Below are 24,984 nucleotides of genomic sequence, written 5' to 3' on the forward strand. Positions count from 1 at the left end.
GTGTGGGAGCAGTGGAGGGACAAGAGCTCCGCTGTGGATCCTGGCTCTCGGGTACTGACAGAATGGGATCCTGCATGTAGCCCAGAAGGAAGAAGAATTGTCGTGAACGGCGGGAGAAATGCGACACACCATATGCGTGAATGGCAAATCCCGAAGTTTATTGAAAACTCACACATATTTATATTGGTGTTAATGAAGCTTATACATATTGCAAAAGCTGAGTTCATTATTGGTTAAAGCACACTTGGATCAACCACACCTACTTCTATCTTCTAATAATTATTTTGCTTCTATGTTTGCATTCTTCCAGCTTCTCTACCTAAGATATCTACATTTTCTGGCAAGCGATTTTCTCCCCCGTCTTCCCGTTTCAGAGAAGGTCACTGTGACCTTTGTCAGTGATTGGACACTGGTTGCTTAGTTCCCAGCTTGTATCCCCTATCCTTATCCATCGGTATCACATCGAAATGTCCTTTCTCAGCTAACCAATTATCCAAAAAGCTCTCTACAAAGAATCATTTCATTGTTGGCTGCACAGTTTAGAAGCTTCAAAATAAAAGGCAATTGCAGCATGGCCTCTTCATTTTAGAAAGTTTTCTGGGCCATCAGCTGCTCAACATGTAACTTGCACCCACTGAACTGCATTCAGCTTCCTGGAGATATGCACTTTCCCTCAAGATCTAGGTACCATCTTGCACTCGAACGCTTGAAGATCCCAAACCGCTTCAAAATGTCCAGCAGCTGCTCTCAAAGAAAAAGTCCTACAACAAAAAGGCAGTGCTGGCCATAACGGTCCCTTTGCAGTCTGTCAACCAAACGAAACATACTAGCGATTCTCACGTACTTTCTCAATGATACATATACGTGCATCAGCACATTCTCTCAAAGTGACAGAGACTATCGCTACAGCCAAGCATTTTCAGCTGCACTTCTGACTGACAGATGTGCCAGGACAGAAGGCATTTGCCAACCTACCCTCTTTCCTGTGCAACCTGACATTGGCAGCGCAAATATTTTCACATTCTTTCATTGTGGCCATGTCCAAAGCAGCTAAAGATCACACAGGTGGAAGTGTCAAGACAGAAGATGTTCTCAAAGTAACTCCTTTTTTTTCTAAACAGCTTTTAAACTGCGCACAACGCTTTGTATCTTCTTTCCCACATAGACCTGCCCTCACTTTTTCACACTCACATCTTTGTTGCAAACATCCAGCAGCTGTTTGCGTAGAAAAAGGCTCTAGAAATAAAAGCGAGACTGGGGCTGCACCTTCTGCCTGCCCTGTGTAAGCCACATCAAGCTCACCAGTGCGCTCTGTCCTTCCCTTTTCCGCTGCAACTACCATTGTGTTCTCTGGATCTCGGAACCTAAAGGTAGGCACATTTGTTTCCACAGAAGGGCCATAGGTAGCGGCACAAATAGCTCTCACTGAACTTTAATCCTTACCACTGCCACCATGAGTTTGGTTGGTAGGCCAGTAGCAGTCATGCTCCTTTTACAGCTGGTATGCAGCAGCCACCAGCCCAGTGCTCTTCGACTCTTGTAACCAGTCCTGCTTTTACTCTCCCGGAGGGGATTAGGCATCTGTTTCTCACACAGATCATTGTGGCAGCAGCCAACGGCTCTAGTGCACTGCTTCTGCCAAAAGACCCTGGGGCCAGGCACTTACCTTCTCAGCACTACGTAGCCCCGTATTCTGCGTCTCTTGTCGTCCAGATCATACCGCAAAGCGTTTCACAGAGAAAAAATGTGCCAGGACAACAAGCTTGGCTGAAGTGTACCCCTGAAACTGGTGGAAGTTTGTATTTGCACCACATTCAAGGGGCAGTCCTCTTTCCTATACAACCTGCAAACTGCTGTCTGTTCCCAGTGCCCTCTGCCCGCTCCTTCTTACCTTGAAGTACCATGCCAAAGAGGGCTCTGTGCTGAGGTCTCAGAAGAAGAGGGAAGCAGATGTGTTTGTAAAGTGGACTGTCTGTTAGTCACTTCCCTCTTCAAAGCAGCGTGTTCCATGCCAAGCAGACAACAAAGCAACAAAAGATGAGTGTGACTCTGCATTCAAATCCTGCAATGTTCCCAGAAGTGAATTTCTCTCTTCTATAGGACTGACTTGTATGAAGTGGCGTGGTTGTTTCCTTCCATTAGAAGGGAAACTCATCTAGCCAGGCTTCATCACCCCCTGCATCTTTTGGGGTAGTTCTTGGAAGAAAATAGATAGCAACTTTTCCACTCCACATGATTCATGTTTCATTCTCTTCCTTCTGTACTTCAGGCAACAAGCTCTCAATTCCCTACTCTTTCTATGAAAAGGCATGAAGCTATTAATTAAATTCCCATAGATATAATAAGGAATCAAAGTCTTTTATGCCTGAAGGGCAGGCCCTTATGGTATGAAAAGTATGGATTGTCAAGGGTGGAAGAAGATCTGTATGAAAAGGGAGAAAGCCCAGAAGCATGCAGGGATTTTCAGGTATGAAAGGGAAAACGACATTAAATGGTCAAGGGAAAGAAATTGAAAGAGGCAGGAGGGAGAAGGGAGGCGGAGGAGCCAAATGCTGCCTTTGAGGCAGCTGACACGAGGACCGTCGGCCTCATGAGCAAACAAGAAAACCAAATGAAACTTCACAGCAATCTCATCCACAACTTAGTGGACAAATGTGCAAACCCATTTCTTCATTTATTATGTGTCTAATATATATAGAGATGTTCTTCATTCTGACAGAATTTTCAGGGAGCAAGCTCGTGTAAGGCACCTGGAACCAATGGTGTATTGGAAATGGCCAACATGCAGAACACGCTCCATCCTGAACGCTACCACAGCAGAATCACAGGATCATAGAATGGCCGGGGTAGACAAAGACCTTAAAGGCCATCTAGTTCTCTGACATGGGCGGGGACACCTTTTACTTGCTCAGGTTGCTCAGAGCCCCATCCAGCCTGGCCTTGAACACCAGGTTGGGGTGTCCATAACTTCTCCAGGCTCTCTGTGCCAGTGCTTCACCATCCTCACAGGGAAGAATTTCTTCCGAGTATCTAATTTCAACCTGCCCTCTTTCATTTTGAAGCCATTGCCCATTGTCCTGTCTCCAGAGTTGCTAATGAAGAGTCCCTCTCCTGCTTCCCTTCAGATATTGGAAGGTGTTGTGAGGTCTCCATGCAACCTTCTCTTCACCAGGCTAAACAGCCCTCATTCTCTCAGCCTGTGTGTCATGGATTGACACTGGGACAATGCCAGTGCCCCCATGAGTATACTCTCTCCCTGGTTTCTGCTGTGAGATGTGACCAGGAATAAGCAAAGCAGGCTCCCACTTAGGAAAAAAAAAAAAAAATATTAACTAAACTACAAGGGAAAGGAGAAAAAAAAAAAAAGAAACACACAAGGAAAATGAAAACTTCACAAATACATCTCCTCCTCCTCCTCCTCCCCAAATTCCCAATACAATACATCCCCCAAATCATCGACTCTCGGTCCAGCACCACCCTTCAGAATACTCAATCCTCAGTTCATCAAGAGGAGAAGGAGTCCTTCTTGTGCCAATGGTGACCTCTTCCTTTCATGTCCACTGCTCTCACCACTGAACACAGACCAGAGCTGCTTCTAGGGTCGACTTTTAAGGATGCTTCGTCCCACTGCAAAAAGGCACAGTCTCAACTTTGGGACATCTGTCCCCCCCATATTTTTCACCCCCTGGGGCCGAGGGGTACCCACACCGAACCCTCTTGGTCCTGAGGCATTGCCTCCCCCTAGAATGCAGTCCCTGTATCACAAGGAAACATGGCTCTGTCCATGGCTACACACAAAGAGTCCAGCATAAGCTACTCCATCATCTCTTCCACCTGCGTTCTTCTTTATTTCTCTCGTGGCCCATTTCCTCGTATCTCCTCTATATCTCTCTTCTCATTCAACTCCAGGAGGATTAGCATTTTTCCATCATCCAAGAAAAGGGTTAAAAATCTGAGGCTCTGTCTGTCCAGAACTCCCATGGCTGCCCTGCCAGGCACCTTCTTGCACTCCCCTCTTCTCCTTCTCAGCCGGCCAAGAACAGGCACCAGCTCTCTCTCTATCTCTCCTGAGGGGGCGGGGGGGGGGGCTGCCCGATGCCTCTCAGTGCTCCTCCACCCTTCCATCCTGCAGGGGCCTTCACCTCCCTTCTGGCCAGGGACCCAGCCTACCTCACCCGGCCGGGTGGCTTCCCCTGCCCTGCCCAGCCTGCAGCCAGGCAGGGGAGATCTGAACCTTTCCCTGACCGGAACCCAAGAGAGCCTCCCAGGGGAGAGCCCTGCTTTTAACCCTGTTTTCTCAGAGGCACATCCAATGTCCCAATGGCCACCTTAGGTGCCAATATTAAAATCTGAACATCCATTGGCCTCACCACAGCATCCCAGAAAACACATTTCCTGTCAAACCACCACACTGTGGGATATGCTCTTTTCCTGAATACTGAACTGCAGTCTTGTCTGATGATTTTTTGAATCCTTTGAAGGCATTTTGAATTCTTTTTCAGCCTTAAATTAGACTAAATAGCTTTGATTTGTGGGTATTGAGCAACAGAAATCACTGCCCTGGCTTGCCTTTTTTACAGCTCCTTTCCGTGGGAGACTCGCTGCAAACGTCACAGCTGGTGAGACAGTGGGCACACCATCATTCTGAAAGAGCTTTGCACAGTAAACATAGAGGAGGATTAAATATTGAAATGCAGGTGACAGGAGCTGCCCAATGGACTCTGCTGGTGGAAATCAAATACTAGTCTAGTCTTTTGAAGGCAAATAATTCCTCCCAATGAGGCCAGACAGGCTTGTTTGCCTTTGAATCTGAGCATGTGGACAGTAGTGGATGGTCTACAGGTTGAAAACAGTGTAGATACTTCTCCTTTTTTTCAATAGTGGCTCAGAAACTGAAAAGGCAGCTACCAAATGGTAAATACATCCCTACAGATTCAAAAATGGTTGTTCTTAAGTTGCATCTCCACCATAACAACAAATTGTTAGAACTAAAATACAGATGGGAATTTTATAGCTTCACAGAAATGAAGCAGGAATTGGCCAATGGGCCTTAGCAGTAGCTACAAGTTTTTCAGCATGAGGCATCTCAAAAGTATTTTAACCGTACAGAACTTTTCTGTACTTTTGGCCTTTTATCTCAAGGATGCATCAAAAAAAAAAAAAAGGAAAAAAACCCCAAGAAAAATAAAAAAGAACAAACCCTACCAAATATATATATATATATATATATATATATATATTACATGACTAAGATAATAAGCAGAATCAGTAACATATATAGAAACAGAACCCATGGTTTTTAACTTTCAACCTTGTCTTCTCAACACACTCTCGAAAATGGAATTGTTTCCCTATCTGCCTTGAAACATTTTGGAGCAAAAAACACTCTAAGGTCCTGATAGGTGTTTTGGTCAAAAATCCCTTCTTCTGGTTTTCTGTCCAGAAGCAGAGTAATGGAGGGGAAAGCTGGTAGCTGGCCAAAGGAGGTAGGAAGAGTAATCATCATCCACAACACTGGGGCTAAAGAAATTTCCACAGAAAATTACCTGCCTTATTACTTGTTCATGTGGTGGGTTGAAAGCTCAGAATCTGTTTCCATGTTTCCCATCCCTCGAATGTTCTATTTCACAGAATTCGAGCCTCTCAAACATCAGTCCTGCCAGAACAGCCTGCCATGTGCTGTCATAGGGGATCTGCTGATGCCCACTGACTCTTACCAGTCTAGTGCTCGTCACTGTTGCAGATCAAGAACTACTGAATAGTTCTGATGAATGCTCTTAGAGTGGTTGAAAACAAGGAAAGAATGACTAGACATTTGTATGATCAAATCCCCTGATGGAATAAAAATATGCCAGGACAACAAGCTTAATAAATGTATTCATTGTCATAAGAAGGGAGATGAAGGGTCCAAAAGATTACTTGCATACTTACTGTTCTAAATCCCTTGTTATCTGGTAAATTGCAAAGGATGCCCGGCTTTCACCAAAATGCAAATCAGATTAAAATGTGAAGCCTTACACTTTACTGGATATAAAACGTCATCATCCATTTTTAAATCTTAGAGATTGCGATGTTGTCCTGGTTTAGGGCAAATTTGGAGGAGAATTTCCAAATTAGGGCCCCTCCCCGCAACTGGTTCGGGAAGGATTCCTCAGAGAGAAGTGGAACGAACCTGTTTATTTAATAGGCACAGCACCCCCCAGCACGCAAAAGGAACAATTCCGGATGACACCGCTCTGAAAAAGATGACAAATTCAGAAAGTCTCTCTTGGGGGGGTGCTCACTCTCTTCTCAGTCCCTCCAGCGCTGCGCCAGCTGCTGCAGGCCACAAGGTGCAAACTCTCGGTGTTTCCCAGGTCCCAGTCCGGAGCAGGTTCAAAATGGTCAGTAAAAGGAAAGAAGAAATGGTCCAGGAAGAAATTTGGACAGTTTAGCTAAACTAGCTAATGAGCAAAAGCAAGCAGAAGCGAAGCAAGCAAGAGTGAGAGAGAGCAAAGCGAAAAGCAAAAGCAGGAAAAGCAAAAGCTGCAGTCTCTGTGTCCCGCCAGGCTGATAAGAAAACCAAAACAAAACATTCCCTCTTCAGAGCCAGTCTTAAAGGTACAGAACATAATATCCAACATTCACAGAACACATGAATGGGGATACATGCATCATAACGTCACCCTAGGACAGATGTATTTCCTATTAATACCTTAATATTAATAAGGTTTAGAGCTGGAATTCAGAGGGAAAAGAACCCTATTTTGAATTCATTCTATTCAATCATCTTGTCTGGACTGTCTCTTCCTGCTTTTCACTTCTGAAACTCTGTATGAAAGGCATAGAGTTCTGGATTAATTCTTTTCAACAGTTTCCCCTGTTATTCTTCTTTAAAGGCAAACCTGAAAAATCCACACTTTCTTTCCCAACCACTTCTAAAATTCCATTGAGAAGCAAAAAAAAACCCCATCAAACAACTAAATCTCTGCTCCAATTTGTAGGAAAAAACCCCATGCCATTAACTGCTTTCCTAACACTTTCTTTCTCTTGTATTAATATGGCAACCTTTTCTTGCTTTTATAGATTAGAACCAAATTCTTAAAGCTATAAGGAAACACAGGTTTACTGTAGCTGATTCTGAGATACAGTAGTCCAGCAAGGAGTTCAGACCTCAAAAGAAGAGTCTGTACAACAAGATTCAGCACAACGTTGAGACATATTAGCTATTGTTCAAGAAAAGCCGCCAAAATGAAACTGCTTAGACTTCTATACTATCATGGGTGCCTGCTTCCAGAACCTGACCTAAGTTGCTGGAAACTAGCTGCAATATGACTGCAAACAATGCTGTGAATGTAGGACATTGTTATTCTTCTCTTCCATTGAAAACCACAAGTGGAGTTGCGTCATTTTCTTAAAAATTCTCTATTTCCTTCCAAACTGGTAAAATAATGATAAATAAAGTGTTCTGTTCATACAGTTTAAATCTAATAATGTTCAAAATGAAAAACAAAAAAAAATTCATTCAGATATGGTCTGCAATAATACAGCCGAGAGAAGAGGAACCAGTCTGGCCTACAAAATAAAGTGAAGCAGAATTTGGGAATTTGGAACACCTTACGATGTAATATTTAAAGAAAAAAAAGAAATACAATGTAGCCTACCCAAACTCAATCAGTGATGCACCGCCAGAGAAAAAAGAACTCATTACTACTAATATTTCTTTCATTCTCAGACAAGAAGTTAAATTATCCTCTTGAATGCACGGAAGATTGTTGCGAAAGACAGCGGCCTTCTTCTTTACAACATATTCTTCAGAACTCCAGGAGACAAATCATTAGAGCTATGAGGCTCTTTCTCTCTGTAAAACTTCCAGAGCATAGCCACTATTATATTCCTTTAGAGATCCTCACCGCCCTGGGCGACTGGTGGATAGTCTACAGCTCCAGTACATCAGCCAGACGCTCTGCCTTATTTAGCATGGCTACTGCAGCAAGGACATCATCTCTACTGGCTTTCTATCCAAAATATATGCAAGGCACAACAAAGAATATACCCAAAACACTGAGCACAGCCTATGGCCTTCAAAACAAAAATCTCACAATGGCAATACTGGATCTTCTGATCCAAACCATCGGGAAACATTTCTTTAGAGGCGAAAAAGGCTCCTGTTGATTGTACAAAAAATAGTGATGTAAACCAGAGTTGCATGACCCAGTATTTCTATTGAACTGGAACTATTTTGATCAATATTATGCATCCATTTCTTTTCAGGGCATTTGGTAAAAAATGTAAAGTATAGTTTAAAAGGAATTATTGGATGCGTACTAAGTACTAGGGATTAGTTAAGGTGTTGGTTTTGCATGGCTTGGTTTTTGGTGGGGAGGGAAGAAGCCAGCCACAGAAGTGAATCTTTTGTGAAAAGCTCCTAGAAGCTTCCTCCATGCCTGGCAAAGTGAATCCCTGCTTGGCACTAAGAACAGACATGCTGCTAAGCCAATTAGACAAGCAGTAATATATTTCAGAAGGAAATCAAAACTGCGGCCAGTTAACTTTTAAGTTTGCTAATTTTCTGGTTGGCACCTCTTCTGGTTTGAAAGCAAAACCAGCAAGAGATGCTGTCGCTGTTGCAGTGTGTGTTTTTGATTGTAATGCAGTTTGAGTAGTCAGTTTGATAATACTTCCTGCTTTGTGCTGTTGGAGCATATTTTATTATTAAGGGATTGTTCCTTTCCCCCCCATGTTTGTTAGTTTTTGCCCTAGTTGTCCATCTCCCCAAAGACCTGCCCTTTTGTTCCCTTTTCCTCCTCCCACTGAATGTCAATCCCTCCCCAAGCCTGCCCCTTTCTCTAGAAACTTCCCTATCAATTTTATAGTCTTCAAAACCCCATTGGTTTGTTTAAGTTATTCTCCTCCCCTGTAGTCCCCTATTGGTTTAAACATTGTATTCCCCGCCTTGTGGTCCACCCCCAGTTGCTCCCAGTGTGTTCAAGATTGTGTCCTCCTCTGGGACCTCTCCCCATTTCTGAGTTGATGTATGCATTTGGCTCAGTGTCTTTGTGTCCCTGACCCTCCAGGGAAGAAACTCCTTTGGAAAACATGCAGAAGACCTCTCCCTGTTCCTTGTCCCTGCCCTCGGCGCAGTCCTATCCCCAATGCAGTCCACCTGTGCCATAGAGCAGCTGTGCCCTACAGCTGCACCCTGGATTCGCCAGCTTTCTGGGGGCAGCCCACTCTGGCTGTTGGTGTCAGGAGCTAGTCGGTCTGAAGAAATCCAGCATGGCAGCAAGACTCCAAGTCAGAAATACAATTTATTAGGAAAAGGGGAAAAACCAAATACATGCAATAATACAAAAGAAAAACCACAGACAGAATACAACCTGTCACCCTGCTAGTTAGGGTGGTGGCAGCAGTCCGGATGAAATGGCCTTGTTGAAGTGGTGATCCTGTAGAAACCATCTGGTAGCTCTTGTCCTCTGAAGACCAGTGGGTGAGGGTGTCCGTTCCTCTAGGAAGCCAGTGGAAAGACTGCTTGTGGTGTCCCAAAACTCAGATTATATCCAGCTGGGGATGCTTAGCTCCTGCCCCCTGGGCAGAGCATCTTGCAATGGGCTCAAATTGTTCTGAGTCATGCGGTGGTTCCTTGATTACCCTTTAAACAGAAATGGCTCCTGGAGGGAGTCATCTCTGAATCATGTGGCAAGACATGGATGGCCCTGTTAAGAGATAAGGAGATAAGGAAAAAACGATGCCCCTCCCGGTTTCAGCAGCTCTTGAGGTTGGGAGCAGAAAACATTTTTATATTGTAGCCTAGGACAATACAGGATGAATGCTTTTGCATTTGCAGGAAGTTTGTGTGGATTTGAAAAGCATCCCTATAGCAGAGGCACAAAAGTATTCTCCTACCCTTTTAAATCATCTTCAAACCAAGCAATTCTCACAATAAGGTAGCGCATGAATGACTTGCAAGTGAGTTGAAGAAACACGGCAAAGATAAGTAGTGTTCAACTGCAGAGAATCGTTTAGGAGAATAGCTGACTAGTGACAGCTCTGAGCAGAAGAGTCTGTGGCTTATCCTGTGGGAACAATAGTAGGACATTTCAATTGAAAAACCCCATTCATTCCCAAGGAGCAAACATCAGTAAAAATAAAAGGTCAAGTAAAGACACCCTAGTGCTCTTCTTATCAGAAGCATTTTCCTCCATATGAGAGTATTTAGGAAAGGACAGTCCATTCATAAAGAAAGGTGTGCCAGTTAGAAAACCTGTAGAACAATACAAGACAAACTCACACAATATACATCCTCAAATGCAAAATGAAGAAATAATCATTTCAAGCTTCCGTGGAATTAATTGCATTTTATTTGTTCTTTTGATTTCAGCTGCTCTCAAGTTATTTTTTAAGACTGAATTTTATGAATTCAGCAAAGCTCTCTTTCTGAATGTCTGCATACCCCTATAAAACACTGAGGTGACAAAGAGAACGGCAGTGGAAGGAAACCTGGTCCACCTCCCCCTCCTTGAAGCTTTAGGCCAGCGAGTGATTAGAATTTAGTCACTTCATTTGCTTTACCAAGAGAGAATGTTTTCCAGCCTTTATCTTTCCTTTTGGAGCTGATTCACTTTGTAGTCATAAATTCTTGACTCAGTTGGTGAGAAACAATGGCATTACAGCCGTGGATGTTAAAGTGCACTGATGGGAAATGAAGTTTTCATCTTCAGGTCCTTGCTTCAGTAAATCTTCCAAATTCATCAGAAAGAAAGTTCCCAGACCAGTAATCCCCACTCAAATGACCTAATTCAAATAGTTTGTAGGCATAAGAGGCATCAAGCAGGTGCTGTCATCTGTTAGGGGAATAGCCAGCCAGTACATGATTGTCTAGTTAGGCGGCAACAATTTTGGAAAGAATTTAGTTTTTTTGTATTGCAAGTGAATGGTCAATACATTTTATTAGTGGATACGGGTACAAGAATGTCTTCTGCATCCTTTCAGAGGGGAAGCTTCCCTAGATCTAAAGCTGCTCAGCTCCACGATAGGATGCTTTGTCTGAAAAGGGAACTCAAGTCTTTGTCCTTTTGGATTGCTTCCATAGTTTTTCACTCACTCTTCAGGTACCTGTTAATATGTTCTGTTATCCCTTGCAAACTTTTATGGGCATAGTCACTGAATTGGTATGTATTCCATGAAGTCCACAGGCCCTGTTGAGATGCAGCCACAGGTCTCAAGGGTGTTAGCAGATGTTATTCTGAGGCCACTCCTAATGATTTTTGATGGATCACAGTGACTGAGGAAAGTGCCCAAAGACTGGATGAAAGCAAATGTCACCCATCTTGGAAAAAGGCAGCTAGGAGGACTTGGAAAAGTAGAAGCCAGCCAGCCAGCGTCATTTTTATCCCCAGGAAGTTGATGGAGCAGCTATTGCTGGAAAGCATTGCCAGGCACATGAAGGAGGACAAAATAACCTAGTCAGCATGGATTTACCAGGGGAACTTGATGCTGAACAACTTTTTAAACTCCTCTGATGAATCAACTTGCCCGGTAGATGAAGGGAATATTGTCCATGCCTGGGCTTCAGGAAGGTTTTTGACATTTATCTAGGTGGCAGCACACATACATCCCAGAAGTGTGCAAAGAGGAGGGAACCAGTGTCTTTTCAAGGATGCTCAGTGAAAAGACAAGAGGCAGTAGGCACACACTGAAATACAGGAGATTGCCTGTGCACATGGCCAAATGATTTTTTACTGTGAGGGCGACTGAACCACGGCACAGACTGCCCAGAAAGATGGTGGAGCCTGGATCTTTGAAGACATTAAAAGTACACCCAGATATAATCCTGGGCAAGAGGCTCTAGGTATCCTGGTTTAAGCAGGGGGGTTGGACCTGGTGAGCCCCACTGATGCCTTCCACTCTCGTTCATTCTGTGCTAGTGAATTCTCTTAGAGATGCATTTCAAGCACTGGCATGACAAAGATCTGTGCAGAGAGAGATCCAAATGGACATGGGATCTAAGTTCCTTAAGTAGTGCTCAAGAAGAATGCAAAACTCTGGGATAAGTGTCTCTTCCATAACTGAATCCCTTTCACGGGAAAATTCCCCAGCTATAGAAAGATCTTCTGATAGGCATGCTTAAGACTGACACTGGCTGAGCAAATTTCTCCCTATGTGTGTTTAAGACCAATTAGGATCTTCACCAAGAGTGTTGTCAACATAGTCACAGAATGTATATTGTTAAGAAGGGACAACTTACATCAGAATGGCAAATATTGGTCCACAAAATGTATTAATGTATGGGAACTATCTACTTGGGTTGAAAATAAAAAGAAAGAGTTAGTCTTTATTTATCAATTCCATCGCAATATTGATGAGGTAAGAAAAAGACCTTAGTCCTTAACCTTCTTAACTCAAGCAAAGATTTTTAAAAATTCCTTGTAAAAAATGTATCCTAATTATCAGACTATGAAACAATTTTAGTTGGGAAAAAAGTTCCAGAATTGTGTAGATAGTGGTAAGAAGCCAAGAAAATAGGTAAGAAACAAAAAGAGAGCAAAAGAGTCAGCTTCAGTCTGCAAGCTCGTTCTAGAAGTAATCTTGCTAGAAAAAGGAACCCCCAGTTGAATTTCCAATGTATTCATGCACTTGATTCAGTAACTAGTCAATGTAAAAACCAATCCTTTTGTACAACTTCTCCCAGCAACAAAAACCCCAACAGCTTGACACCACCATCATGCCTGTCCCAGATGTATTTTAAAAGAAATTATGCTTTCTTGAAACTCTATTTGCATAAAAGTTGCAAGACATTGGAGGGATTCTCCACATTCTCATTTCTCCATGTGGCTTGAAAGTCTATTTGATAAAATATGCAACAAAGCATATGATTTATAAGGTAGGGTAAAATGGATGATTTGGGAATTGATCTCTTGTTGATATTAAACTTCATATCCACTCTCTGTGAAGTTTCTAAAAGAAATGATGGAGCTGAGGCATGAATCTGCCACAACAAGTGTTAAGCAAACATACACACTCCCCTTCACATGCCCCCCTTCCACACACACCTAGGCCCACACAGAGGTCAGCATAGCAGATGATGAACACCTTCTTTGGCACTTCATGAAATCCTGACATGAGGAAGTGTTGAAATACAGAGATTTTGTCCCGTGTAGAAACCCATCCCATGTATTTTATGCTGTAATTCTTCTCTCTTTTAAAATTTGCTATCTTCTGCATAGTTTTCATTAACCTGTTACAGTAGTGAAAATCACAGATCAAGGTAATGTTGTAACACTTTGATTTTACCCCAAGAGCTGAGGGAAAACTTGCTCCTATACTTCAATCTGAGTTTCTTCTAGATTCAAACTTTGTTTCTCTACCATCAAGAGTCTCCTGTGTTGCTGCTCAAAGCCCCATCCAACCTGACCTTGAATACTTTCAGGGATGGGACACCCACTACTTCTCTGGGCAACCTGTTCCAGTGTTCCAGCACCCCCACAGTAAAAAAAGTCTTCCTTTCATCTAATATGTGTCAGAAGTATTAAATCTAGGCATATAAACTTTGAGGAAAGGTTTGAAATTCTTTTGATTTGAATCACATTTTCTATGAGTACTGACTTACAGATGACTAAAATATGTTGATGGGCATTTGAGCTGACACTTTTTGAAAAGGTGCATGGAATTTAAAATTAAAACCAGTACCATTAAAAGCTTTGTGCGGTTTTCTTTTTCCTCTGGTATTCAAAATTGCATCTGTGCTTCATACAAAGCTCTTAGACACTCTCAGAAAAAAGCTTTTCTTCCAGACTAAGTTGCAGTTTACGTAGAACACTGGTACTAGTGAAGGTTTTTCTGGGCATAGGGGGAACACCTTCTCATTGGATTTGTGTGCAGAATGCATTTTATGCAAACTGGAAAATTGATCCCAGCTGTGTTCTAGTCATCATTCTTACTGCATCAGGCCTGAAGATTCTGTGAAAAGTAGCCTGTGGACCTTGAACATAGCTCATGTGAAACAGATGAGAGGCGATGGAGAAGTTGAGGGAGAGAATAAAGAGCATATGGCCCAGTACAGACTAACAATTGTTTGGCACCCTTTAAAGGCTGTCTTTGACAAGCAGGGCTGAAGCAGGTCTGCAAAATATCCGGGAGATCAAAATCCATTGAAGCAAATTGCCCTGGCCAGTCACCTTGCTGCCGATAATTCACTCTCCATAGCAGCTGATCAGGCCTAAGAATGCTGCTGCAGAAGTATTGTGAAAAAGGTAGGCATATTTTCACAGATGCAGGGGAAAATCCCCTTGGATGATGGTTCCAAGGGATTACTTGATGGAGCAAGTTATGTACCCTTATCTACCGTGCAATATCTAAGTTGGTGAGTTCACTATCTGTCAGCATCACTTTCGAAAATAAATGTTTGATCCACAAAACAATATTTCATATGTCCTGTCTACCTGCTTCATTTCAACCAATGAATAGGCTACGTTCCATCAGCAAAGGGTTTATGATCCTATGTTTCTTTAAACTGTGATAATTCTTTATTTTTTTCTAGATCAGACACTGTCTATTCATAAGATTCAGATGTCCATGGCAGGGGTGTAATTAAATTCACATGTTAAAAAATAACCTTGTTCTTGTTATCTTTTTATTAAATTACTGACATGTAACATCAGTCTGAGAGCTGAAGAAAACCCCTTCATTTGCTGTTTGCCAAGTATCATCTATGTGATACAAATTCTACTTGAGAAATCACACCCGTACATTGCCATGTAGCACTACTAGTAATGCTTTCACAACCTTTTCTTCATCATTAGGTCTTTTGGTGAAGTGAATGATTAGAACATAAGCAAGGGCATTTGTTCAAGATGCTCCAGAAAGAGCTGTGGTCTGTTCTCTTCTTTGCTGCCTATGTTAGCACTCAGCTGCAAAAAAGGAAAGATTACTAGGAAAAGTGTTACTTTCAGTCTAAACTTGTAAATGATGTTTGGAATACCCTGTTAAATGACAAGGTGCTCTTTTAAAATATGGCATCTTAAGGGAAAATGTCAGCTTTAAAAAGGTTTTGAGACAGTTGCTTCTGGAAAAAAAAAAAAAAAGAAAAGAATTGGAGGCTTCTAAGGTCTTTAGGCATACTATTTTGAGGATTGATTCAAACCACAGTTTCTTCATATAGGAAGAACAGAGGACCATAGATGCAACCCATTTGAAAATGGATTTCTATATGTTTCTGGTTGGGATTACCAGGCATCATTTCTTGTGAAGTCGAGGGACTGCAGTTAGCACTCCAATAATTTCCTTCCCTGAAATTCATCTGCATTTGGTCCTTTTTCCAGAGTCCCCATTTATTAGTGAAGGTATACTCTATCTATGCATTAGAATATTCCATTAGAGTGTGTGACTCATACTTGCTAGTTAAAATGAGCTGGAGCGGAACGGATAGTTACAGTTGCGTGTATACAATAGTCTTATTTTGGCAAGTTTTCTTTAGACAATGTGGAAGCAGCACTAGCAAATAGGAAGTACAGCTTGCAGCAGGGAAGGACACTCTTCTGCTTTCTCAAGTTTCCTGTAGTTAAATAGACGCCAAAAGGCTTTTCCTAGTACTACTACTGTCTTGTAGGAATACTTGATCTAATCCTATCTTTGATCAAATTCCTAATGGGTTACTTTTCTACAAGGCAGAACATTTTTCTTTTAATAATATGTATTTTGTAAGTTGGAGACATGAACTTGTGCACCAGTCACGTGGACTGTACTTCTTATTAAGTTTCACAACCTTCTTTAGAAAATATTGACTGTGTGTAACTTCAAAAGGAGAATTCTGGGCATCTTCATTCTATTGATGTAATTGTTTTTCTGCCATGCTGGTATTGTTTTCTATCATTTTTACCAACAGAAATATTTTTCCCTGACACCTATGGAAAAGACCTATGTTTACTCAACAGTGCAGCATCAGTACATTGTTTAGAATGATTTCAACATGGTCCCAAACATATCAGACAGCTAGACAGCAGAGGTTAGCAACAGGGAATGGGAATAACTTCTGAACCGTTTCAGTAGATTTCCCAGGAAGGGCTTGCTTTCTGCCACTGCAAATTTTCCCAGAGATTTTGTCTGGTGAAGAGTTGCATCAAAAGAGTATTTTTGCCCAAACCTTGGGGCAAGCTCTGTCTCCAATTTACTAGTGAATGCAAAGAGGGTGAAAGTGCTGCTTCAAAGCCCTCTGTGCGCTTTCTGTACCAAGAGGGGGGGTGACCCCAGAAATAAGTTTTGATCTCTCTTCAGAACACAAGGCATGTCATCACCTCATTCATCTTCTTCTGGGACTCATAGCGTCTTAAGACTAAGAAGCTCTCTTGCTTGCTGAAGTGCGTTCAGCAAAAAAACCTTGTCTCATCAGCCAATTTGAACACAACTACAATCGAGTCAATTCCAATGCTGGCAGGGCAATACTCTACCCCACTAGTAACATGCCACTATTAGAAGACTGTGTAAAACTATTTTTGTACAAAGTAATCGGAGGGAAAAATAGAATTGGGAAGAACTGCACATTGTTCTGGAAAAAGCCTCCTGCCTCAGTCTTACAGACATCATTTGCTGGTATCATTTTTAATAGTTGGGGTTTTTTAAATTTTGTAGAAGAAAAAATATTACTGCACCTTTATGTTTCCTTAATAGAAGTACAGCCATTTCTTAATAGAATAGAAGTAAGCCATTTGGATATGTACAAATGGTCTTTTCAAATACATATGCTATAGCCCACTGTGAAAGTAATTAGCTATAAAGAGAAATCTAAAGGTTTAAAAAGATTTTGGAAGAAAGTAAGTCTAAGGTGATAGAAGAAGAAGAAAACAGCAGTTTTCTTCTGGTGAAAAAAAAACAAAGGGAGGACCTTGTACAGTGGAGATGTATTATTTGACTTCCTGAAAAACTGAGTAGGTTTGCTATTGCCAATGGTTTTCATTAGGAAGGAAGAGATTCCTTTGGCAAAAAAAACCCCTTCAAACTGACTTGACAAAAATGTTATGACACTTAACTTCACCAATCCTGAAGAAAAATTCTCATCACTTGATCTGGAAATCATGATGGTAATGGAGACAAGGATGTCTAAGCCATGCCATCAGGAACATAAAAAAGCATTAGAATGCAGGTAAGACTGAGCTCCTGAACTAGTGTGAAGAGAATGCAAGAAAGACATTTTCCTTTAAGAGTCTTCAGGATGGAGAGCAGATCAAATTTTTTCATGTGAAGTATTTCTGAATGGAATGAATCTTCAAAATAACATTGTTTTCCAAAACCTGTCTACAGTATCTCTTACCATGATACACAGTTCCTATGAATAGAAAAAGCAAAGCACTTTTTTCCAAACTGTTGTGCACTCTTAAGCAATCTACAATAAAAAAATAGTATTTTTTCATGCTGGGAATGATGTGAATTACAAAAAAGCCTTGTAGCACACTTGGCACTGTAGTCTCTTGATTAGCATAGCTTTTTATTCATCAAACACGTTTCACATTGACTATTTTTCTCTTTTAAATAACGGCGTCTTTGTACTTATGCAGCATCCATGAAGAATTTCTTGGGTGTTATTTTGTACCTGATCCTAAATGGCAGGTTCTGCATTCTGCCATCTGTCTAGCTTTCCCATTTGATGCAGCTTCTGAGAGGTATTTTCAGAATCGAGGACTACTTGCAAGAATGATGCTAAATCCATGCATTTTACTCCTTGGTTAATGCAAAACTATTTTTCCTTTACACTTCAATGAGAACAGGAAAATAATGATGGTGAGTTCAATCCTTAGAGTAATCCAAAGAGGACTATTATCATCATTAGAAACCAAGCAAGGTGTATTTATTGCACATGCATGATACTCACTGATGCAAATTACCCTGTAAATTCAAAAGGAATCTGTATCATAGGAGTGGATGGACTGTTTCGATTGATATTTTGCTTAAAGCAGAAAATTAATTCTTTTGACAGCCAACTCATGATTGCAAGCTCACTTTCAACTACAGCTTTCAAACAGATGAAACATGTCTATTTATAAAACGATACAGTACAGTACACAATAGCAAGTCAGGTCATAGACATTGAAAAGAAAAAAACAGATCAAAGGACAGATTCATTCACATCTACAAGCCCTCAAGAGTGTACAGGTCAAATGTCCCCAGAAAACTAGGCTGGTGGCGCAAATTCTCTATGTTGGCACCAGCAGAAGCAGCTGCTATCTTGATAGGATGCAATCTTGCTTACATCACCCTTCAGAGCAATCTTCTGTACCCCTGCCCAATACACCTTCTGCTCTATTCCTTGGACTTCACATTTGCATTTCTACAGAGACCTGTCCTGCAAACTGACTCAAAGTTCAGGTAATAGATTTCCAAGATTTAGAAATGTTGTGTGAGGTTCATTTATTTCATATTTCATTCCATCTAAGCAAACTGTAACTTTCTGAAGTGAAATATTTCGAGTATGTCACGTGTATTTTAATGTTAGCTCTGCTTCACATTAAAACTCCTCACAGACCCCTGTGATGCCTTGCTGCAAAAATATATAGCTGCCAAGAGTGGTTGTGGGAAGTTAGAATTGCCAGAAAACCATACAAACAATCTAACAATAGAGCCTTGGATTTCTGAATATAATTGCACCATGTAAAGTCAAAATATAATATTTAAATGATTTTGTATAATGATGAGTGTGGGCTAGAGAGAATCCAGATAGAATTTTATTTTTTTAAACAGTTCTGGGAAAAACATGGCCTTGACTTGGAAGTATAGCAGGAAATATTTTTATACAGCATGAGTTCTCATTACCTAATCATATGATTTGTAGACCTGAATTGGAAACCAGGAAATAAACAAAGAAAAATATTCAAGCTATAAAAGATGGGAGTTTAAAATTTTCTTTGTATTTCTGATTAAAGCTATTAGGTAGCTAAATGGTCACCCATTATTTTAAAAAGCATCTGGACATTAAAAATAGGTAAATTTCTGCGGGACTTGGATGTCAGCTATTCCTGAAAAGCTTTATTTCACTGCTTTCCAACCCTGAATCAATCCACTTAAACGCAGCTGTATTTCAGATGCTCAGTGGAACTGTCCATGTAATGCAGATAGTTGACAAATAATCTGCAGAAAAAGCTAGATCCATTTGAAGATCTTTTCCTGTAAATGGTATTCACGTTATTTGTACAAACACACAGATGGGATTTCTGCTGTCTTCTTCAGGCCACTTCCTCCAGAGAGCTCTCCATCAAATCTCTCTAGTTCTACTCTTCTGGTGATCCAAAGTCAGCACTGGGATGGTCCAACTGCATGAATTACTGTCTGCTAGAGGTGCACCCTGAGGGCTTCTGTGTGCAGCATGACGTGAGCCCTACTAAAGTCACCCTGTTGGTATAAACTGAGCTAGCTGGACCTTAAGGGACAAGATTGTGCACTGATATTGTAAGAGAAATTAGGTACTAAGAAGGAGGCTGGAAGATTTAAATATTTCTGCCTCCAGCTTAAGCAACACTAAATCTTGGTCTTTATCGGAAAAACTAGGTGAATTAACCTATTTGGCATTCCTATGCCAAAAATGTCAGTAATACAACAAGAACCGTCAAAAGAGTAACAATTCCAATCCTTACTTTGTAAAAGTAATTCATTGGAAGAAGTCGGGAAGAAGGATGAAACATGCCAATATCCTACCCTGAGAATCATTCTGTTGATTTGCACAGGTTTCTTATTATATACCCATCTAATGCATTGGACATGCATGCTTGTGATGACACAAATACTTGCAAAGCTTACCAGATAAACCATGTTCTCTTCAGACAACACAACATTTCTTGATGGTTGTGTTTGCTAATTACATTTAGACTCAATGTTCTTAAAGGTCTTTTCCAACCAAAGTGATTCCATCATTCTCTAAATCGCAGACCCTGCTTGTCTTGGTTTAGGGCAAATTTGGCAGCAATCCTCAAGAAGGGGTGATTTATTAAAAATATTGATCTAGTACTGATATCCAACTGTGACGGACAAAGGCTCCCTAACAGTTCAAAATTAGAAAGTGTATGTTTATTGCAACGCTGGGCAGCGTGCGGGATAGCTCCCAAACACACACTGTGATTTAGAGGTGATAACAGAGTCTTTTTATCTATACAAGTATTGAATACCCAAAAGACAAATACATATTCATAATTTAGGTACATCCCATCATTCCTCACTTCGTATGGTAATTAGTTCAAAAGCTATTAAGCACGCGTAGTTTGTTGCTCAAAATGAATCGGTGGTCCCTTTCATGGGGAGGGGTTCCAAAATGAGGAAATAAATGAAGTCTTCCTGGTTCTGAACTTTCTACATTTTCAATGCAAATATGACAAATGAACCCATTGGTAGAACTCCCATTCCCCATCTTCAATTGGTTTCAGAACAGAGGTGGCCACAAAGTGCAAGCTCTCAGTGCTCTCCAGGTCCCAGTCTGGAGCAGGTTTGAACAGTTCCAAGAAAAGGGAAAGAAAAAAAGACAGTCCAGGGAAAACTCTGCCTCAGCCAGCTAAACCAACTGAAAAGCAAACAACACTCTGTTCTGCTCCATCAGTGCCCAGACAACACAGTGCAGCACAGAATGTGGAGCAGTGTTGCTTTTAGAAGGTGAGTGCAGCCTGTGGTAACAAACTCCGTACTTCTTCTTCTCCCCACCTTTGCTCTCAGAACCAGTCTTGAAGGCAGAGAATAGAATATCCAGCATACACAGAACAGATGGCTGGGGATACAAGCATCATAAAGTCACCCTAGGACACTGCTCTACTGAGATATGTCACCAGACTATGCTAAGACAAAGTTTTGGAACTGCTAATTAAAATTCTACTATCACAGTGAAGCTGAAGAGGAAACACAGCTCACTCCAGTTACCTTGTGGCATGCCAATACTTCCTTTCAATCACAATGGTTTTTGTCTTTAAGTCCGTGACATCACAGGCATAATTCAACATCTTTTGGGCAGGAAGGAAGATCTTCTTCTTCTCATTATACTGATGGGTAAGCTGAAATGCAAAGCAGTTAATTCAAAGTGAAACAGCGATAAAGTCAATAGTAAAACTCACCACAGTTTTGTTTACCAACCCAAGTCCTTACGATCCCAAAATACAAGAACAGCTGTAAAAGCCTTGTGGTTTCTTCATTTTTTCCTATACCTACATGGGAGGGTAAGGGATAAATGATCCCAAACAATGGTAATCCACAACAAAGCATTCTTGACATCATATTCAGCTTTTGCATAGTGAGCTCTTCACCTGATCAAGTTATTCCATTGCAATAGTTTGGGGAGTATCTTAGAGGGCTGGCTGTTGTTTGGTTTAAACCATCTTGATCATTCAGGAACCCAGTAGCAATGAGAAAGTTCAAAATAAGATAGTGCTACGCAGTGATTTTCCTATATGACAGATGTATTTCTACAAGACAGAAGGCTGACCTAATGCTTCCCTACAACATGGCTGAAGTGGCATCCTGTTCCCCATAGGTTTTTCCGTTTAATTTTAGCAGCTTTCTTACTAGATTAATGAGCTGAACTAACTCAAAAAGGAATCAGATAAGTGCCAGAGCTTTAAAACAAACAACAACGACAACAACAACAAAGATGCAAAATGGTGATTTGTGGGTGCGTTTGAAAACAGAAATTTTTTTGTATTTTTCATAGAGACATGGCATTCTCTAGTATGATATTGCTCCAACGCTTTGAGTTTGGTTTTCTTTTTCCCCCTCAATTGTAAATGTTATGCATTCTTTTTGGCCAGTTCAGTAAATAGATTTTCTGATACGTGTGAAAGACAGTCTAAAGTTCCCCTCATTTGCCTCACGACCATTCCCAGGACAGACACTGGGACCCTAAAGACACCGATGGGAATTCTGGCCTGCCAGTAATGGATGAACACCAAAAATCCTGAGGCCCCTGAGCAGAATTCTGGCCTGCCAAGTGATTGTTCACAGCTGTGTCTTCAGTGACTGCTTCTAGCAGGGCCTGCCAAAGGGCGACCCAGCCTATATGCTTGCACCTGCTTCACGACAATAGACCAGGAATTTTCCCACCTCTTGGCCAGATGAACTTGCTGGGGCAACTTGGTAGCCCCCCCATGGAAAATCCTTCCTCTGCTCCACTACCACCCTGAGGCACCGAGGTTGAAGCCCCCCTCCCAAGGACTGAGACTGAGACACCTGTAATTCTGATGCAGGGGTGCTGGCCTGACTGAAGCAGGATGCCTGCTGAGTGTTGCCTACAGATGTGCCTACAGGACCTAGACTGGTTTCCCCCAGAAAGCAGTCCTGAAACAGTGGGTCCCACTCACTGCTGATACTGACTTATCCTGCTGAGAGCATGGACTGTCTGTACCCGTCTTCAATACCTTTTTCCCCCTCAGCAATTTCAATAGACTTCTTCTTGATTGTATCTGTTCCCCCTCAGCCATTTCAAGATTCTGTTTCCCCCCTCAGCAATGGACTATAATAGAACCTTGAGTTCACCAGGACTTAACCTTGAGTTAACCAGGCAGGGCCATTATCTTCCCAACGTGACTAGGCAAACTCTGTTGGCTGGACTATGAGGACTTAGTCTCTCCACATTTGGTAGCTATACTCCTGTCTTGGTTCAGGGCAAATTTTGGGGAGAACCCCCAAAGGGGCTCCTCTAGGAAAGCAGATTCATTTGGCCCCTCCCCTATGAAATATTAATCCCAATATTACCGGGTGGGACGTGCCTGGGCTCGTCTGACCCTTGCTGCTGGGCCAAAGGCGGCAGCTGTGATGTTTCACCTCAGAGATACATTTGGCCGGCTGCATCCTGCAGCTAGGCACTCGCAACAAATCCAGGCATAGTAGAAACTCAGTTGACCTCTGGTGGAAAAGGTTCAGGGGACGGTGAAGAGAAAAAGGAGAGGATTCTGCTGTAGAGTTTTAATCCAGAGTTTATTCCAGGATGACAGACCTCTGAATCTTGTAACAGCTCCCAACAGAATCCAGACCGCATGGTCCCGTCTCCTTTTAAGCCCGGGGACAGGGGGAGGGGAAGGCACAGGTGAGCCACCAACCAGGTGGGAGGAGGGGAAGGCTCAAAGGATAAAGACACTTGGACAGGCCAATGAGCCCGGACCTGAGGGGCATCTTTTGAACTTCTGCCAACCACACCATGACCCTGCTGGAATGTTAAGATTGATGGACAGCACTTAGCAGGAGGGCAAAGGGGGAGGGGAAAGGACAGGTTTCACCTATCCCAACACCTGAGGGATTTTCCTGTTTCCTGAAACAGGAAATGGCGTCACACTGCAACACTCCCCCCAACCGGTCCAGGAGAAAATAGCTCCTTGGAAAGAGGTGGAAAAAACCTGTTTATTAAACAATAAAACCTAAACAATATTGAACAATAAAACCCCTTGTTGCTCCAAAAGAGATGACAAACTGAGAAAGTCCCCTCCCTGGGTTGCAGTTCAGCTCACACAGGCTCTTATCAGTCCCTCCGGTGCTGGAAATGTTGCGGGCTGGGCCCGGCCTGGTGGGCCACAGGTGCTAGCTGCCGGTGCTCTTCTGGGTGTTCAGTCCAGAGCAGGTTTCAAGAGGTCCAAAGAAAAGGGAAAAAAGAAAAGAAACCACAGTCCAGGGAACTTCCTTGCCTCAGCAAGCTAAAACTAACTAAAAGCAAAGGAGAGCTCTGTCCCACTGTCTGTTCATCCCCAGACAACACAGTCCAGGAGCAGGAATGTGGAGGAGTGAGTGCAGTGTCTGAAAACAAACTGCTGCTTCTTCTCTCCCCCCTTCACTCTCTGCAACAAGTCTTAAAGGTGCAAAACTTATGATGCAGCATAAACAGAACAAGATGATTGGGGTTAAAAGCATCATATAATCAGCTTAGGACAACTCCCTCTCTCTTTCTCCCCCTCTTTTCTATTCTTTTGCTCTCCCTAATTCCTTTCATGCATTTGCTGTGGTCATTCTATAAAGGTGCATTTGTTTGGATTGATACTGCAATCCCCTTTCCGTGTTGTCTGTTGCACTCCCAGATCAGTTAACCAACCATCACCACCCCCATTGGTATGAGCGGATTGTGACATTAAATTGGCATCATGGACAGGATTCTGATCGACAGAAGGGTCTGCAAGGCTGTTTGTAGTCTGGAACAGGGGAAGGACGATTTGCTTCAGCCACACCTAGCCCCTCATCGCGAAAGGGTTGAACGAAGCTGGAAAGCAAGGAAAGCTCTTTGAATTTCCCACAAACTGTGCACGCCCAGGTGAAATACGCCCCCATACTCTATTGAGGGTTCTGTCTTTAGAATTTCCCAAAAAATCTCTTAGCGCAAAAGGGGAAACTGTTTTTGTTTATGTGTGAATTTGGACTGTCTGGGAAGGAAGGGACAACTTGAAGGAACTAAGCAGGGCCTCCCAGGGAGATTTGGTCTCTTCACCCAGCCAGGGAAGCAAAGGGGAGCACAGCAAAGGCTGTGAGATTGTCTAACTTAAGCTTGCACCTCCCTGTCATGGTTTTGGTCCCTTCATAAAATGACTGAAAACTCTAGCACAAAAGTTACAGCTGAATTTTCTGCTCTGCTTGCTAAATAGAATGCCAAGCCTTCTCCAAGGGGGGAGGTTTGGGCAGAGAACAGCTGGTTTAATTTAGAAAATGTCATAGATAGAATTTGTTCTTTACAACATGAAACAGAAGTTAAACTGGGCAAAAATAAGACCATCCTCTGCTCAGTTTTGGCAGCTTGTCTCACAGCAGCCATAGAAACCCTTTTTAAGCAAAGAAACGAGGAAATAGCAAGAATAGATTCCCTTCAAAACCTAGTTGAAATTTTGCAGAAAGAATTAAAGGAAGATAGAAATGAGATCTATATGTTGCGAGCTGCCCTTAGAGAGGAACTTGCTAAGAATTCACATCCTACTGATTCCTCTACAGAGCCAGAGGAAAAGGAAACTCCTGACATGAAACAAATCTATCCCCGTCAGGAACTTGAGGCAGTAAAAAATTGGAGAGAATACTGCT

Source organism: Agelaius phoeniceus, chromosome 10 (assembly GCF_051311805.1).
Source record: "Agelaius phoeniceus isolate bAgePho1 chromosome 10, bAgePho1.hap1, whole genome shotgun sequence".
Taxonomy (NCBI): Eukaryota; Metazoa; Chordata; class Aves; order Passeriformes; family Icteridae; genus Agelaius; species Agelaius phoeniceus.